Below are 18423 nucleotides of genomic sequence, written 5' to 3'. Positions count from 1 at the left end.
TGGCAGCCAAAACATATAAACAACTCATCTTTGACAAAGGGAACCAGTAAATCCAGTGGGAAAAGGGAAACCTCTTTAGCAAATGGTGTTGGAAAAACTGGGTATCCATCTGCAGAAAGATGAATCTGAATCCCTATCTGTCACCATTAACAAAAATCAACTCTAAGTGGATCAAAGATCTAAACCTAAGACCACAAACTATAGAACTACTGGTGGAAAACAGTGGGAAAACTCTGAGAGACATTGGAGTAGTCAAAGACTTCTTAAGCAAGACCCTCAAAGCATAGGCAATAACCCCACAAATAGACAAGTGGGATTACATCAGATTAAGGAGTTTCTACACAGCAAAGGACACTGTAATTAGTATGAATTGACAACCCTCTGAATGGGAGAGAATTTTTGTTAACTATGCCTCAGATAGGGGACTGATAACCAGAATACACAGGGAACTCAAGCAGCTTACTGGGAAGAAAATGATTAACCCAATTAAAAGATGAGAATGTGAGCTGAAAAAACAACTCTATAAGGAAGACATACAAACAGCCAAAAAGCATATATATATATATATAAAAGCTCAACATCCTTCATTGTAAGGGAGATGGAGATCAAAACCACAATGAGATACCACCTAACCCCAGTCAGAATGGCGAAGATTAAAAAAGGAAATAATGGTTAGTGCTGGAGGGGATGTGGTGAAAGAGGAACACTCCTACACTGTTATTGGGAATGTAAATTGGTCCAGCCATTGTGGAGAACGATATGGAAGTTCCTCAAAGAACTTCAAATAGAACTACCATATGATTCGGGAATTCCACTTCTGAGTATCTACCCAAGGACAGGAGAGCACTCAGTTGGAAAAGCATTTGCACAACTATTTTCATTGCAGCATTATTTACGATTGCTAAGATTGCTAAGGATCCAATCCAATGTCCACAAACAGATTGAATGGATTGAAAATTGTGGCACATATACTCCATGGAATACTAGTCAGTCATAAAAAGCAACAAGGCCCTGGAATTTGGTAGAAAGTGGATGAATATGGAAGATTTATTGCTGAGTGAAGCAAGTCAGGCTATAAAAGAGAGACATTGTATGTCTCCACTTAACATTTACCGACTATCCACACTCTATGGTAGAGACTGAAAGACTGGAGAACATGAAAGTATTAAAAATTGGAATGGACACTAGAGACAAAGTGGAAAGAGAATTTGGGAGGGGAAGAGCTAGGAAAGGCAATTTTGGGGGAAAATGGAGAGGAAAGACACTTGTGGGACACAGATACGGTTTATTATCTGTTGATGAGGATGTGTATAATAGTCTCAACTGGGTTGGACTGAAGTGTAAATCATGTTGGGTAATGTCTCTTCACAATCTAAATGATGTATAGCAATTTAATGTATGAATAATATGTATACACACACATATATATATATACATACATATAAAGAAATATGGAAATATGAATTCTTTGAATTTGTTAAATACCTTTTTTCTTTTTTTTTTTGGCTATTCTGGTCCTTGAATTTTCATGAAATTTTAGGATCAGCTTGTTGATTTCCACAAAAAGTCAGCTAGAATTTTGATGGGATTTAGATAGACAGTGAGATCAGTTTGGAGAGTCTCACCATCAAATCTTCTAACCTATGAGCACAGGATGCCTTTTCATTTATTTAGATCCTCTTTAATTTTTTTTTTTTAATTTTCTATAAGGTCTTTGTGCTTGTTAGAGAGATTGAGAGAGAGGCAAAGTGAGAAAACACCCCTTCCGTAGAGGGGGTTGGCCATGCTGCAATCCTTTCTCCTCCATTCTCCTCTCATGATTTTAGGCATGCATACAAAGACAGCAGTGTACTTTTCAAGCCACTGAGTCCAGGACTCCAACTATATAATCTGCCATCTGGAATCCAACTGCCTTAACTACCATGCCAACAGCTGTCTCTATGCTGTATTTTTAAAAATCTTTATTAATATTATTATTATGCCAGAAGGTATGTACACTCCCTGGAGAAAGGAAATGTGAAAAAAGTATCAGCTGCAATCTCTTCTCTGTTTCTCCCTCCCTTTGGGTTATATTGGGCATGTAAGTAAATGAACCTGGTGTGTTTCTCATGCACCTGGCATTGGATTGATGTGAGTTTGTTGAAGATTTTTGCATCTATGATTGTAACGAATATTAGCATTTCTTGTAAAGGTTTGTTTGTTTTTGTATCTGTGTATTGTCTTTGCTCTAGGTATTAGGATAATACTGGTCTCACAAAATGAACTTGTATGTCTACCTTACCATTCTATCGCTTCAGGAGTTTGTGAAAGACTGTAAGTGTCTGATAAAATTCATGAGTAAAATCTAGTCCTTTTTAAAGAATTATTATTATTATTATTATTTCACATGAGTTTTGTCAGAGAAAGGCAGAGAGAGAGAAAGAAAGAAAATAAGCCACCAGGTCCAGAACTCAAACTGTGGTCAACCATTTGGGAATTCCACCACCTTAACCACCATGCCATCTGCTGGCCCTAGTCTTGGGGTTTTTTTGTGGAAATATTTGGTTACTAATTCAATCTCTTAATTTGTAATAGGTCTATTTAGATTTTCTATTTCTTCTTAAGTCAATTTTAGTAGTTTGTTTCTATCAATTTATACATTTTATCTAGGTTATCTAATTTACTAGTACGTAACTATATGTTGTATGGTCTTATTATCTTCTTCATAGGTATTGAATCATTTTTATGAGATGGTTTTATTCTTAATTTTAACAATTTGAATTATTTCCTTCTTTTTTCATTATTTAGTCTAGCTAATTTTGTCAGTTATGTTGATTATGATTATTTTTAAGATTTATCCTTAGCAGAAAATACAGGAAGTTCATCAAATATTCTTTATGAGTGACTGTCAGTCTAACATGTTTACTTATTTCTTTATAAAAGTTACTAAATATCTTTATAAAAATTACTATTTATCTTTTACTATTATTTTCCTAAAACACTTCATAGCTCATACTAGTGGTTTCTCTGTGACTAAAACAAAAACTTAAAAAAAGTACTTTTAATTTACATTCTGTTATGGATTACAAAATTAGTAAATTATTTTTTCCTATTTTACTTTGTTAAGTTACAATATATGCTATGTCTATTTCAGAAGGCTAACAATGTGTTTTTTTCTTGATTATCTGTGTTTTTGACACGTGAGATTTGCTCATTCAATGTGAATTCTATTTATTTATCAATTATTTATTATGTTTACTGTTAAAGACTTTGTTTTTTCCTTCTGTCTCAGAACTGAGTTCTCTTTCAGTTCTGCCCCACACAGATGAATCTCTATCAGTCTCCTTGACTATTTGGAACTTTTTCATCATCACTAAATCTCCCTTGAGATGGAGAACCCAGAACTGCATACTGTATCCCAGATGTGAAAGTATCATGATTTTGTAACAGTGAAAGATTATTCTCCTTGTATTGTAGAAGGGAGATTTTGGGCTATGTGAAAGTGGTTAATTTTGTGAAGGGTGAAGTTATAGAATAATGGGCTCAAATTCTTTAAGAAAAAGAAAGGAGCGTCCCATGTTTTCCTGGAGACGAGCTTTCTCAGATAAAAACAACAAAACTCTTTTTCCTTCAAATTGCTTTATGACAAAAGCACCCACATTTTTGATGAGAAGTTTCTACTGCCTACTAAAGTGTCCTTCTGCTGTCTGAAATCAGAGTCTGTTTTGAAATCTGTATGCTCTATCATTCATCTTAGCAATCTTTTTTGTATGACTTCTGTTGCTCAGTAGCCAAATGGAAGATTAATCACAGAATTAGCATTTTCAAATCACCAACAATCTCTTTTGCAGATGTGCAGTTATATTACTGAAGTCTGTTGTTTTACCCTACATTTATTGTTAATAATTAATGTACATTTCTGGGTGAAATTTTGTGTTATCACCATCTGGTTAATTTAATAGAAATAGTCAAATCTAAAGCACTTTATTAAATATGTTAGAAATAATCATCATCATTACTATAATATAATAAGAATCATGTTTTTTCAATTTAAAAAAATGCCAGAAAATAGAACAGTTCACCATATGTCAACTTAGTTACTGTTACTACAAACTCATTTTAAAAAACACAAAAACTCTCTCTCTCTGTATTACACAGTTAGTGTATGAATTAATATAATGCAAAGTTCATAGATCAAAAGGTAAGCTATAAGCAGTCAATTGAATTTTCAGTAAAGAGCTTGGGTAATAAAAGTAAACTGTATCAGATATGTGAAGAGAAATTATTTTCTACCTCCTCATATTAGTCTTCATATTGATATCAAATGAAAATTCTGGAGTATAACAAGAATATAATTATTTGGCATTTTTCTTCTTGGAACTGTCTAAGGAAAACAAATGGTGTGAGGTAAGTGCTCCTTTCTGAATTTGTAAAGTGCCAATATAATGAAGAAAACACCATTTAGCCATTATACAGTGTGTCCTTCTTGATAAGTTTTGCTCTAGAGATTGAATCATAGATCATCAGTGGGTTTTTAATATCATCTTGTTAATGCTCTACTTATGTAATAGAATGTTCAATCTTTGTGTCAAAGAGGTACTGGTAAGCTGTTAGGGTTTCTCTACTGCTTAGTCAGTATTTCCCTTGTTTCGAAGACTGATATTCCTCCAAATTGCTTTTTTTCATAATCTAAGGAAGAATTAGCAATAAAGACACTTTTCCTCCTCTTTGCTCCCCACCAAGGCCAGCCAAGGACAAAATTGTAGGTTGTATCATATCTCATCATCTTCTATTTTGATAGTCTTTTTTTTTTTGGAGAAGTTTTTTTTTTTTTTTTTTTTTTTTTTTCTTTTTTTTTTTTTTTTTTTTTTTTATACAGTGTGTACACTTGCCAGAAAGACAGAGAGAAGAGAGACAGAGAAACAGAAAGCGAGAAATCACCCCCCAAGGGAGATGGCCACACCACAATCCCTTCTCCTCCATACTCCTCTGGATCTTGAGCATGCATGCACATGTGACCAGCATGAGTTTAAGCCATCAGGTCGGGGACTCAAACTGCGATCAACTACTTGGGAGTCCAGCCATATAGCCATTACACCAACTGCTGATCCCCTATTTTGAAATTCTTGTATGCCTTGTGCACATTTTGCCCTAAGTGGTTCCCAATTGATCCTTTCCAAGTTATGAATAAATATTGGTTTACAATGAAATTTCTTATCATAGGATTTTGCATTGTAACATAACTAAAACAAAGCTTTACTGGTTTTTAAGCAAAAATGGAATGTGTACTAATTTCACAGTCTCATTTTTGTCATGAGAAATAAAATAAGGCATAGTCTGTGCTCTGAAAAAGAACAAAATATAGCTGAGTTTTGTGAATAATGTTAGTTCTCATTATTGAGCTATAACTACACCCTGGTATTGATGAGAGGGTTCTGCAGTGGTCAGGTCCAACACACATGCTGATTCTTGTTCAATTTTCACCAAGAATGAAAAACATAGACCTATGAAGAGGATAGCAAACAGTTTTATTGAAGGAGGAAAAGCTTCCAAAGCAGCAGAAGGAAGGGGGTCCAAACTGGTTGCCATACATGGGCCTGAACGGTCTACCTACACTGGATCCTGACAAGGAAGGGAAAACTGTTTCTCTTTGAAATGGATTATCAACTCAGATCCTGGAACTTAAAACATGTGGGAATATTGACTTAATCTTAGTCTCTAGAGTGGGCCAAAGGGCTCTTAGGTTAGGTGAATGATGGAGGTTTACTTTTTTTATGCAACGATGCAGGGTCTCAGGGGTGATCAGGTCCCAGGGTTTTGTCCCACACTCAGGAAGAATTAGCAATACAGACACAGAGTGTAGGTGCAGCAAAGCAGGGAGTTTATTGGAGAAGTGAGGAAAGACAGAGCTCCCAACAAGAAGGGAGGGATCCCATGAAACAAGTTGCTTAGGAGGAACTGGGCAAGGGTTTTTTTTTTTTTTTCTGGGCTGGGGAGCCTTGTTCAGGCTTGTTCTAGGTGGGACTTGTGCATATGTTCTCTCGTGCCCGGGAGTGTCACATGCTGGATAGGTCTAGTTATCCTACTAATTTTGGAATGGGCATAAAGGTCAGGGAATTCTTTGTCTAGAGCTTTGGCCATAACAACTATGATCTTATTTTCTTTTTAAAATGTGGTGGAGCCTGGAAAAAAGCCTTTGCTTTAAGTCTAAGCAATGCTGCCTAGGTCAGTCACTGAGCCACCTCTGTAAGGGTCTCCTTGAGCAAGACATCAAGCTGCTTTGTCTCCATTTTAAAACTTAGCCATTTTGTGATTTCATTTTGGGCCTTTCCCTATCTATATTTTTAGAGTCCCTGTCTTCCACCTCATCCTTATCTTTATGCTCTGGACTGTGACTGGTTTCAATCTTAATTAAGTTGATCAGCAAGAAGCCAAAAATTCTTTAGGAACTTGTAAGGGGAAGAAAGGGGTATGTTGTATTTTAACTGAACTATAAAGAAAATATAATGGCTGGACCAGCGGTTAGCGTAATGGATATGTCGCTGGACTCCCACATAGTCAACCATGGTTCGAGTCCCAGACCCGGTGGCTTAAACTCACGTCGGGCGTGTGTGCGTGCGTGCCCAAGATCCCAAGAGGAGAATGGAGGAGAAGGGATTGCAGCGTGACCTTCCCCTCTGGGGGGGGGGGCGATTTTTTGCTTTTTATTTCTCTGTCTCTCTCTGTCTGGCTGGCAAGCGCACATGCCCTATAGCAAAAACCTCTCCGAAAAAAAAAAAGAAAATATAATAGCTTCATTAAAAAAATAAAATAAAAAAGGAAGAAAGAAAAAAACAGTGACTCTGCCTGTTGGAGCCCTTGCCCTACTTGCCTATGAGTAGGGTCTAACTCCTACCTCAGTATCTCAAGCACTTTCCATAGATTATCTCTGAATACTCATACCAAATCTGTGAGGAAAGTACCCATTTTAGAGACTGAGGGAGTGAAACCTGGAGGGATGCATTTACTTCACTAACGTCAGATAGCAGGTAAGTGGCAGAACTGCATCTGAATTAAGGCAGACTGACTTTAGCTGTGTGATTCTCAACCTTGTTTATATTATTAGAATCACCTTGGGACTAGCAGAAGACATAGTGGTTACAACACTGGACTTCCACATGGCCAACTGCGGTTTGAGTCCTGGACCCGGAGGCTTGAAACTCACAGCAGGCACATGTGCATGTATGCCCAAGATCCCAGGACGAGAATGGAAGAGAAAGGATTGTGGTGTGGCCATCTCCTCCCTGCCCCCGGGGGGATAATTTCTCACTTTCCCTCTCACTGTTCTGTCTTTCTTTCTGGCAAGTAAACACGCCATAAGGCAAAAACTTCTCAAAAAAACAAAACACCCTATCCAAAAAATTATCACCTGGACAATTGAAAAAAAATTACCAATGACAAGATTTTTTTCTTAAGAAGTTATTAATATGGGTGGAATCTGAGGATTAATGCTTTAAAAAATATTTTTAGGTGATTTTTTTCACATGACTAGGATTAAGAACACAGATCATAGAGGCATCTCTCTTAGGGAAGGTTAAATAAGATTCAAATTCAACCAACAGAAGAGACATCTAAAATGGGCAGCATGTAACACTATCATGAAGGACCTGCCTTTTTTCTCCCCACAGCTTGTGAATAAAGATAGACATCATTATTTTTTTATAGACAGAGACTCAATATAGAAAGATTAAACCATGTTACTAAGATTTTCTAGCTAATAAACAACTAACTCTAGATGTGAATATTTCCTTTTTCCTTCTTCTTTTTTTTTTTTTTTTCTTAATTTGCCATGGGGTGCACCACCAAAGAGAATTGCTAGAGGGCAGTGGAAGAAATAACCTCTCAACATGGCAGGATCATACACCAATCACTTCTCTCTCTTTTGCACTGAATAATTCACTGATTTTTTTTTTTCTTTTTTTTTTTCAAATTATAGCACTATTCACTGATATCTTTTTTTTTTTTTACAGAGGTTGTTGCTATAGGGCGCATGCGCTCACCAGAAAGACAGAGATAGAGAGACAGAAAGTGAGAAACCCCCCCCCGGGGGGGTGGCCACACTGCAATCCTTTCTCCACCATTCTCCTCTTGGGATCTTGGACATGCACGCATACACGCCTGGTGTGAGTTTAAGCCACCAGGACTCAAACCATGGTCGACTACATGGGAGTTCAGTGACATAGCCATTATGCTAACTGCAGGTTCCTAGCACTGATATCTTGACTAATAACGTGAACTGGAACTCCTGTGTCTCCTTGCACCATTCAGCATAATGTAGTCATTTTTTTAGGCTTAAATTAACACTTATTTAATCCAGTTACCATTTACTTATTCATTCATTCAAACATGGTAATTATTACTGCATACCAACTATTTGCCAAGTAGTATACTAAGCATTACAGATTGGTAGTGAACAAAATAAATCTCTTGCATGTATGGAAATTATCTTCTAGTGCGATTAGTGAGGAAAAATAGGACATAATTAATAGTCAGTTGGAAGATGACAAATGCAATGGAGGTAAATATGGCAGAAAAATGAGCATAGGAAAAATCCAGAAAAGAAAGATGCTATCTGGGGGAGAAAATTAGTGTAGGAATGAAGAGAAAGTGGATAAATGATTTGTATGTTGGGAGGAAGAGTTCTCTTCGATACAAAACAGCAAAGGAAAGGTTTTGAGGCAGGGAAGAACTAGGTACCTTTGAAAAATAGCAGAAAATTCAGGAGAGAAATGAAGAGAGAGAGGTTAGGGGATGTGTTAGGTGAAATAGTGGAGAGCTCAGTTATGTAGAACCTTGTAGGCCATGGAAAGACTTGTTTTCTACTCCAGAGAAATGAGGAACAAAAATAATATGAGTAGAGGAAAGCTATGATCAGACTTAAGTTTTTAAAAAACTTATTTGCGTTTGTAGGAAAAGGTAGGAAAACTCATTCAAAAGCTATTTTAATGTTCTTGCTGAGGAAAGATGGTAACTTGAACTGAAGTGTAGTTGAAGGCAGATAAATGGTTATATTCTGTTTCTGTTTTAAAAGTGGAGCCAATGGGATTTTCTTTCAGGTTGGAGAAAAGTTATGAATTAAATAGAGGAATCAAGGTTGACTTCAAGCTTTTACACCTGAGCACAGAAAAATTGAAGCAACCAGTTACAGGGATGTAGAAGGTAGCAGGAGGAATAGATTTGAAGTGGAATCAACAGCATTACTTTACACATGTTAAAGTCTAATGCATATTTGACATCCAATTGTCAAAGGCAATTGATAATGAAATTATTGAGTTTAGCAGAGAGGTCTGGGATATAAGACAACAGCATTTAGATAATATTTAAAGTCACAAGTTTGAATAAAATGACTTAGGGCATGTGTGTAGACAAAGGTAACCAATATGTGAGCTCTAGAATAGTTCAATGTTTAGAGCTTGTTCAAATGAGAAAAAATTAGAAAAGGAGTATGAGAAGAAGCAGCTAGAATGCTAAATGATAGAAATAATAGCATCCCAAAGGCCCAAAGAAAGAGCTTTAAGGAAGAGGGAGTGATTAGTAAGTAAAGTCAAATGCTCTTGATAGGAGGGGGCCGGAGGAAGGCTTAAAAGTTCATCATTGACTTTAGCAACGAAGAAGACATTGTTAACTTTAACAAGAGTTGTTTCAGTGAGTTTATCAAAAATTTCTAAAGTTGAATTTTTACTTGTAAAGATATACATGCTACTTTTTTAGGTGAATGAAAACAGATTGCTTATAAATCATTCCTTTTTGGATTCTACCAATAAATCTAAATCCTTTAATTAGGCATCTGGTTGTTTGAATTTAGTAACCTAGGTTAACTCATTTACTTACTATGAAAAACTTTTCAGATGAACCAGACTAAATATAACATGTTGAAAAGATAAAAGATAGTTAACCTGTTGTTTGGTCCAAATTACTATGAACAACCAATTGAACTGCACGTTTGCCCACAATGATCTAGGTAGACAACAGCCAAATTAAAAGTCTGAAAGATGGGATAGTGAATCCAAAAGGTTGAAGTGATTTAAAATTCATCCTAATAATTGGATAAAAGGGGAAGATGTCTTACAAAAGGTCATCATTGCAGATCCCTCTGAAAGTTTACCCACATACATGATTAACTTCTAGGCACTTTCATTTTTTTTGGAGAGGTTTTCGCTATAGGGCGTGTGTGCTCGCCAGACAGACAGAGACATAGAGACAGAAAGCGAGAAATCACCCCCCCAGATGGGATGGTCACACCGCAATCCCTTCTCCTTCATTCACCTCTCCGGATTTCGGGCACGCACGCACGCACACGCACCCGGCGTGAGTTTTAAGCCACCGGGTCCGGGACGTAAACCACGGTCAACTACGTGGGAGTCCAGCGACATAGCCATTAGGCTAACTGCTGGTTTCCTAGACACTTTGCTTTTTAGAAGGGTCAGCATTGCCACACTTGGCCAAGTATTGGTGAGTCTGATGAAAAACTGGTTTCCATAAGCACCATTCATAGTAGTGGAGTTGAAATACATTTTGGGGATTAGAGAGTATAAATATGTGATTCCATACTCTTTGCTCCTGACATCATAGATATTTTCTTTTCTTTCTATGTGTGCAGGTGATAACTATAAAATAAATAGTTTGTCTTATACCATATGAACTACAGAAGCAAATTTTTACTATCTTTAAATTTATTTTATAATTTCTTGTTTGCATTAAATGCTGTACATCACAGTGGTTTTATTTCTTTTTAAAAAAATTAATTTGCCAGATGGCTTGTGTCCCTCCTTCTCCACCAGCCTCTCTGGGAATTTGGGTATGCATGTACACATGCCTGGTGTGTTTCTTTTTTTTTTTTTTATTTCCTTTTATTATTATTTTTTTCATTTCATTTTCTTCCATACAATCAATCAATCACATTATTATTTGTCTTACAAAATGGATATTTAAACAGGTGAATATTTCTCCCTAGTACTGTTGATAAAACTACGAAATATCTTCAACAGATAATACCACACCTCTGCTGGGACTCAAGCCACACAGTCAGCCATGTAAAATCCAGCTGCCTTCACCACCATACCACTGGCTGGCACCAGCGTGGGTTTTCAAAGCATGCATATGACATATAATAATCCAATCAAGGATATTAACATATTCATCATCTTCAGTAGAAAACATTACATTATGTTGTGCACATTCAGTATTCTTTTTTTTTTTTAGGCATATATAAGGTTGGCAACATCCTTTTACTATTTACTTTTGTTTTTGACTGGACATCTGTCTTTATCTTTTCTTTCTGCACCTAGGGACCTAGAGATAACCCTCTGCTTCACTTCTCTATCAGCTTAGCCATTTCTGTTCACTTAATATGTTTCCCTTATTTCTGAAATTTCATGATGGAAGGAGGCATTTAACTTTTCCTGACCTTAGATTCAGCTTTTTAAAATAGAAGTTTGGATTAGCTGATCTGTATGTTCTCTTCAGGTGCTGAAAAAAAATTATAAATTTTATGGGTATATGTTAATAAACATGAAATTATGCTATTAGATATGAAGAGTGACTTGAAGTGCTTTTTTTCCCCATAAGGGCAAGAATAGCTCCATGATGGTGCTCAGTCACACTAGAAAAGGAGGAGAAAAGGTTACACAGTATCTCATAATCCTGAGATGTGGTGTGTAATTATCCATTTGCAAAAGGCTTTCTTTATGTTCTGTTTCACTGGGAAAGTTAGAGCAAAGTGAAAATAAAGTTCTGTAATTATGAAATCTGCTCACTTGGCTCTTTCTGCTCGTCAAAGTAAATTCTGTGTTAATAGAGAAAAGTTAGTTAGTGTAACAGACCCCTAATTTGTTACCATTGTAATTATGTTTTTTTTTTCAGACCCATTAACATTTGTGAATGAATTTAATGCTCAGGAAAATGAGGATCTCCGCTGTGGTCTGATCCAGGCATGGTACCAGCCTGCTGGGACAAGGACCTTTTAAATTGCTTTCAATATAACTAATATTCTCTTTAAAAAGTATCCTCCTTTATAACCTTTGAAGACTGACTTACCTGAGATGAAATTCTCTGAATATCACCAAGTAATCATTCATTTATATAATATTTATTAAGCACTTTGTAATGGTTTGTGCTAATCCTAGGGACAAGGCAGAACACAAGTCAGATCCTCTGGTTCTATGGGGAAGAGAGACATTTAAAAAAAACTACTGTAAACTGTGCTGCATATGACAGCAAATAAGATGCTATGGTAAAAGAGTTTGCATTTAGTTTCAGGTCAGGGAAACTCTGGAAGAAGTGAAGCTAATGTGGAAATCTATAGACAAATGGAGAATAGCTATGTGAAATACGTGTGCGTGTCTGCATAGCTTTTGTGTGTATGTCTGTGTATCTTAATGTGGGAAGAGTATAATAGATTCAGTTCAGGAAACAATATGTGCAAAAAAGAAGAACATATGACAATACTAAGGATTTGAGCTGAGCCAAGTATTACTGGAATAAATGTGAGAGTGTAAGTGGGAGAACATTTTTGGGGGAAGACATTGGGGAAGAGAGTGGGAGAAATGTGAAAAAGCTGTACTATGCGAAGGATATTTATATTTAATCTTAAGAGCAATGTTAAAAAGAAAGATACAAATACATGTGAATTGAAGAATGCTTATTTAAGTTCTAGTGTATATTTTCGATTGGAGGAAGAGAAGCCAGGGAACAGGGAGAGCAGAAAGTACATTCATTGTATGTCATGATTCAGGATAGAGATAATGGCATCTTAGACTATGTCATTGGCAGAGTCCTAAGCTTTTTGAGCTATTTAAGAAGTGAATACACTCAGAGTTGACTAGATTTAAGCAGTGAAGGAGGTGGAAGAATCAAGGAAAAGACAGAATTTCTGACTTCAGTAACTAGGTAGGTGATGTGAGATATGGTGTTGCTATCTATTAATATGCGCAACTGAGAAGTGCTGCTGAGATGGAAAATTAAGAGGAGGGTCAGGAAAGGGAGATGAAAAATATGGGAAGTATAAATTTAGTTTTGACTTTGTGAAATTTAAAAGCATATAAGATATCCAAGTGCAATCCTTGATTTGATTATGGTATACTGTTTTCATGACTTAAAAAAATATATTTCTGGGCCAGCAGGTAGCATGGTGGTTAAGGCACCAGACTCCCATGTGGATGACCACAGTTCGTGAGTCTCAGACTCTACAGCTTGAAACCGTGCTGGAAGTTTGTGCGTGCATTCTTAAAATCCTGAGAGGAGAATGGAGGAGAAGGGATTATTATGGCATGGCCATCTCCCCTGTGGGTTGTTTTCTCACTTTCTGTCTCTCTGTTTTCGTTGTCTGTCTCTCTGGTGAGCACCCACACCCTGTAGAAAAATTCTCTCAAAACAAACTTTGTTTTGAGAAACTATACTGCAGCCCACAAAAATATATATGTCAATTAACTATAAATGAGAAATCATAATTGAAATAAAAAGATATTTAAGTAGAGATGCCAGGAAGATGTTTGGATCTGGAATGCAGAAAGTAAATCTGCATGATATCTGACAGAGCTTTGTATGTAGGTGCTCTTAACCTTTGAACATCTTGATTGCCCCCTATTATAGAGTTTCTCTTGTCTTGAGTTACAGACATCCGAGAAATTTATCCCCCTACCCTAAAGAGGATATTTTATTTTATTTCATTGTCACTCACAACACCTAGCCCAGTGTCTTACACTGGGACCTTACTCAATGACTGCCTACTAAGTGGAATTGTCTATGATCTTCCTACACCAACGATCTTGGCCATGGACCACCACTGAGTCCAGTATTTTTGCTCTTCGTCCTGTGCTGACAGAGCACTCATCACTTGTTTGCTAGTTTAAATTGATTTTTTCTCAGGGTCTGGTTTTACATAGTCTAGAGAAGACAGCGAAATACAAAGGACACTACTGGAAGTGAGGAAATGTGAAACAGTATCGGTTATGTTTTTTCCTGGGTTGGGGAATTGTGGGCAAAGCATGTCATTATTTCTCTGTGCTTCTGTTTACTCATCTGTTAAAGAAATGGTTCCCAAGATCACTTCTAACTGCAATGAGCTCCAGCTCATGTTTTCCCTCTTTTTACCTACTTTATCTAGTTTTTCAATTCTCTGAACTGTGCATATTTGTGCTTCATTTTTTTTTTAAATTTCTTTTGCTATAGGGCATGTGTGCTTGCCAGAGACAGAGAAAGAGAGAGAGAAAGCGTCCCCCAGGAGTATCACTACCCCACAATCCCTTCTCCTCTTGGGATTTTGGGCATGCATGTGCATGTGCCTGGTGTTTTTCAAACTATCAGGTCTGGGACTCAAAATTCACAGTCACCCTTGTGGGATCCATCCGCCCTAACTCCCATGTCAACTGATGGTCCAGTGTTTTTATTCTTAAATGTATAGTTGTTTATGTATTTTATGAGTTTTCTCAGCCCAAATAGATGGAAAGACTCAGAGAGAGTTGTATTCTCTGGCTTTTAATATAGCCATCAGTCTAATGCAATGAAAACTACAAGATGCTCAATCAAACATTACAAAAAAGCATGTGGTGACTCTACTGATAGATTTGTCATACTTTTGCCTTGCTTAGCTCCAACTCATTGAGGTGGTATGGGATAGGAGTTAAATTCTGCTCTTTTTTACACCTACTAGGATGCTATATGAGGATTTTCTAAGTTTTTTTCTAAGCAGTGAGAGACATATTTCTCAAACAATAATCTCATATCTCATAAAATATTTAAAAATTAAATGAGAATGAATTTTGTTATAATAGTGATAAAAATCTAAAACCTTCTTAGTTAATTTCCCCTTTATGTTCTTCCTTTGTGAATATTTGGTCAGAACTCTTGGACTTCTAAAGAGATTACTTGATTTTTAACTTTCTAACTTTCTAGCTCTGTAATTCTAACTGCCAGTGTATAGTATGACTCTCTACTTCTCTTTTACCAAGGCTGATACTAGATGCTATGGGGCATTTAGAGATGAAGAACACTTAGCTTCTGCTATGATTTAGAATGATTTGGTCCAGCAGGTGTCATGGTGGTTAAGGCACTAGACTCATATGGCTGACCATGGTTTGAATCCCAGACCTGGTGGCTTGCTTTCTCACTTTCTCTCTCTCTCTCTCTTTGGTGTACATGCATGATTATAGCAAATTTAAAATAATAATAATAAATTAAATTAAATAAATAATTCTAAAAATAAAAGAATAACCATCCACCCCATGTGCATGAAACAAATAGAATACCCCATACAGTAGTACTGCATATTTTTCTATCTAAGGAAAAGCTGAAGCAGGTGATCCTCTCAAGCTCTTCCGGTTTTCACATTCTCTGATTCTAAGTGTTAATGATGTGGCCATGTGCATTAAATGCTTTGAGCTCAGGAGTAACGCACTATATAAATTCAAGGACCATTACGTGCATAATCACAGCTGCTAAGCAGGGACAAATTCCCTATTTGCATGATATCCTCAAAAATCCCTAGGGAGACACTGTTTAATACCAAAATACTATTATTATTTTTTCTTTTGTAAAGAAAGAAAAAGAAATATAAGCTTCCTCTGCTCTGCATGCTCTTCCTCAACATGTTGTTGCAGGTAAATCATTCATCTGTCATTTAGGAAAATATCCGAAATAATGTTCTCCCCCTGATTCAAATAAAACTTCTCATGCCAAGTCGTGCTGGTTGCCAGAAGTGTGTCTGGGTTAATTGCACACCTGCATTTTATTTCAAGCAAATTGCATGATGCCCACCCCCCCCTCATGCCCCTCACCAAGCAGGAGCCCACCTGTCTGGAGGCTCTTCGGGCAATGAAGGGCTGCAGGAAAAAATTAGTCATCCTCTTTTCTTTCCTGTGACTTTTTTGACCTTGAGACTTCTAATGGCATCTCAGACAGAATGAACATAATCTAATGGACAGCGGGGAAGAGGGAACGGCTGGGTACATCTGTCGTATTACTGGGCTGTCTGAACAGTCAATGAAGCAGGGCCAAACCATAAGAGGCCTGTTCAGTTTAGCTCCAGGGTCTGCAGAGAAGGAGCACAATCATTTATCTTTATTTACTGAACTCTGCTTTCTGTTTAAGAAAAAAAAAAATTGACAGGTTGACAAAAACCCGCGTTGGCGCTGCCCGCTGCCCAGAGATAAATGCTATTTGTGCTCTGGAGAGTCAAGGACAGCTCACGATGCCCTTTAGCTGGTTTCAGTAGGTGCCTATTATATGGAACAAAAATGCCAAGGCACTTGGGTCCTCTTTCGCCACCAGCACCTCCACATCTTTCTGTGGAAGGATTCCTGTGGATGGATTCACAAGAAGGAATTTTTACAAGGAATGGAAGAATTCTTCAAGGAAGCAAACAAAATTGGAAGAATTCAGGCAAGATAACCAGGGTATAAAGACAGCTGGGGAATGACATAGGTTTGTCTATGGAGAGATGGTGAAAGATCTACCCATGGCACGCAGAACAATATACACTCCCTCCCACAGCAGTGAAATGGAGACAGGAATAATGCTGTGTTCCAGCTGCAGAGAGGACTTGCATCCTGAGCTGTAGAGTCAGAATTCCAAAATACAATTTTAGAGTCTGATTCACCCATGTCCATCCCTCACCGAGTCACATCGCTCGTCCTTTTAGCATCACACCTCCTGCTAACCACACTTTTCTAAGAATAGTCATCCCCAAAGTGAGATTCCTGCCTTTCAGGGAGTGTGTTGAACTCTCCAATTAGAGTAAGAAAAGAATGAATGTTTGTTTCTTTTTCTCTTTTTTTTTGTCTCCTTTCATACCTCATTTTTTGAAAATTTTCTTTGTTGTGGATTTTTATAACATATACATATACATTTATACAATAGTATCTAAATATGACTGAAAGTATGCAATAAAGAGGAACTGTGCACAAAACACTTTTACAGATGGTTAAGGATGATAAAACAAATCTGAGGTTATTTCCATGTTTTAGGTATGTGCGATGCCCCTTGAGATTAATATTCCAGGCTAATTGCCTAGAGTAAAGATTGAGCCCTACTGTTTATGGAGCTAGTCCCCCAGAAATTCTTAAAAACAGTTGTCTCTTTATCCCTTCTAATTATCGAAATAAATAATAATGCACATTGCAATTGGCATAAAATTCCCCCATTTTCTCACTGGTAACATAATTCATATGTATTTTAACATTACGCGTAGTCCATTTAGGATTCCAGTTGTCCCTTGTCTCCTGCTATTTACATATGAACCACCAAGTTCCTTCTGGGATAGAAGATGAGCTTGGGAACTAAATGGGGAAAATGTAGGAGTGACTTTGTGGCTGCAGGTTTCCTGCATGTGGCAGGAGTGTGGCTTAGGAGAGCAGTAGAGACTTATATTCCAGAACAACTTTGCTTTGGGGCCTTGAAGAGGACAGCCCAGAAGTAGGTCCATCAGTTTTTACCTCTTGATTGGTTCTACATTTTAAGTATTTGGCTTTAACTACATAAAAAAGGAAATAAGTATGAGGTACAGGTATTTGCCTGAAAAGAACTTTAATACTAGGAGATTAAGAGGAGGTCTGAAAGATGCAGAAGACCAACCAGGTGGTTGCTGGACAGTTCACTGTGGGGTGGGGCAGGGGGCAGGAGCTGCAGTGCTGATGGGAGCCCAGGCCCATGGCTAGAGGGTAAGGATGGGTGGAAGCAGATGAGGGTGGATTTATAAGTGTCAGAGGCAGAGTCAAAAAGTTTGATGAGAAGGTGGAGAGAATTTTACTTGTAGCACCAGTAGTTAGCGTAATGGCTATGCAGCTGGACTCCCATGTAGCCGACCACGGTTCGCGTCCCAGACCCGGTGGCTTAAACTCACGCCAGGCGCGTGTGCCTGCATGCCCAAGATCCCGAGAGGAGAATGGAGGAGAAGGGATTGTGGCATGGCCATCCCTCCTAGAGGGTGATTTCTCGCTTTCTGTCTCTCTGTCTCTCTGTCTCTCTCTGTCTTTCTGGCGAGCGCACACGCCCTATAGCAAAAAAACCTCTCCAAAAAAAAAAAAAAAAAGAGAGAGAGAGAATTTTACTTGCACAAAGCTGTGATTTCTTCATATGGCTATTAATAAACCAGAAATTAGGGTATGGATGGGTAGGATGAAAAGAGGCTACTAGAAGGTGTGAACAAAAGAGGTTAGGGGTCAGCAGATGACATGGTGGTTAAGGTGCTATATTCCCACCTTATGGTTGACTATAGTTCGATTCCCAGACTCAGCAAGTTGAAAATCATGCCTACATGCATGCATGTCTGGAATCCCAAAAAGAGTATGGAGGAGAGGGGATTGTGGTGTGGCTATCCTCCAGGGAAGTGATTTCTCACTTCCCCTTTCTCTGTCTCCAGTGAGCACATGCACCTCAGGGCAAAAACCTGAAAAAAAAAAAAAAAGAGAA

Source organism: Tupaia chinensis, unplaced genomic scaffold (assembly GCF_000334495.1).
Source record: "Tupaia chinensis unplaced genomic scaffold, TupChi_1.0 Scaffold000119_1, whole genome shotgun sequence".
In the NCBI taxonomy this organism is placed as follows: domain Eukaryota; kingdom Metazoa; phylum Chordata; class Mammalia; order Scandentia; family Tupaiidae; genus Tupaia; species Tupaia belangeri.
The sequence above is the reverse complement of the archived record's forward strand: the minus strand, read 5'-3'. Positions refer to the sequence as shown.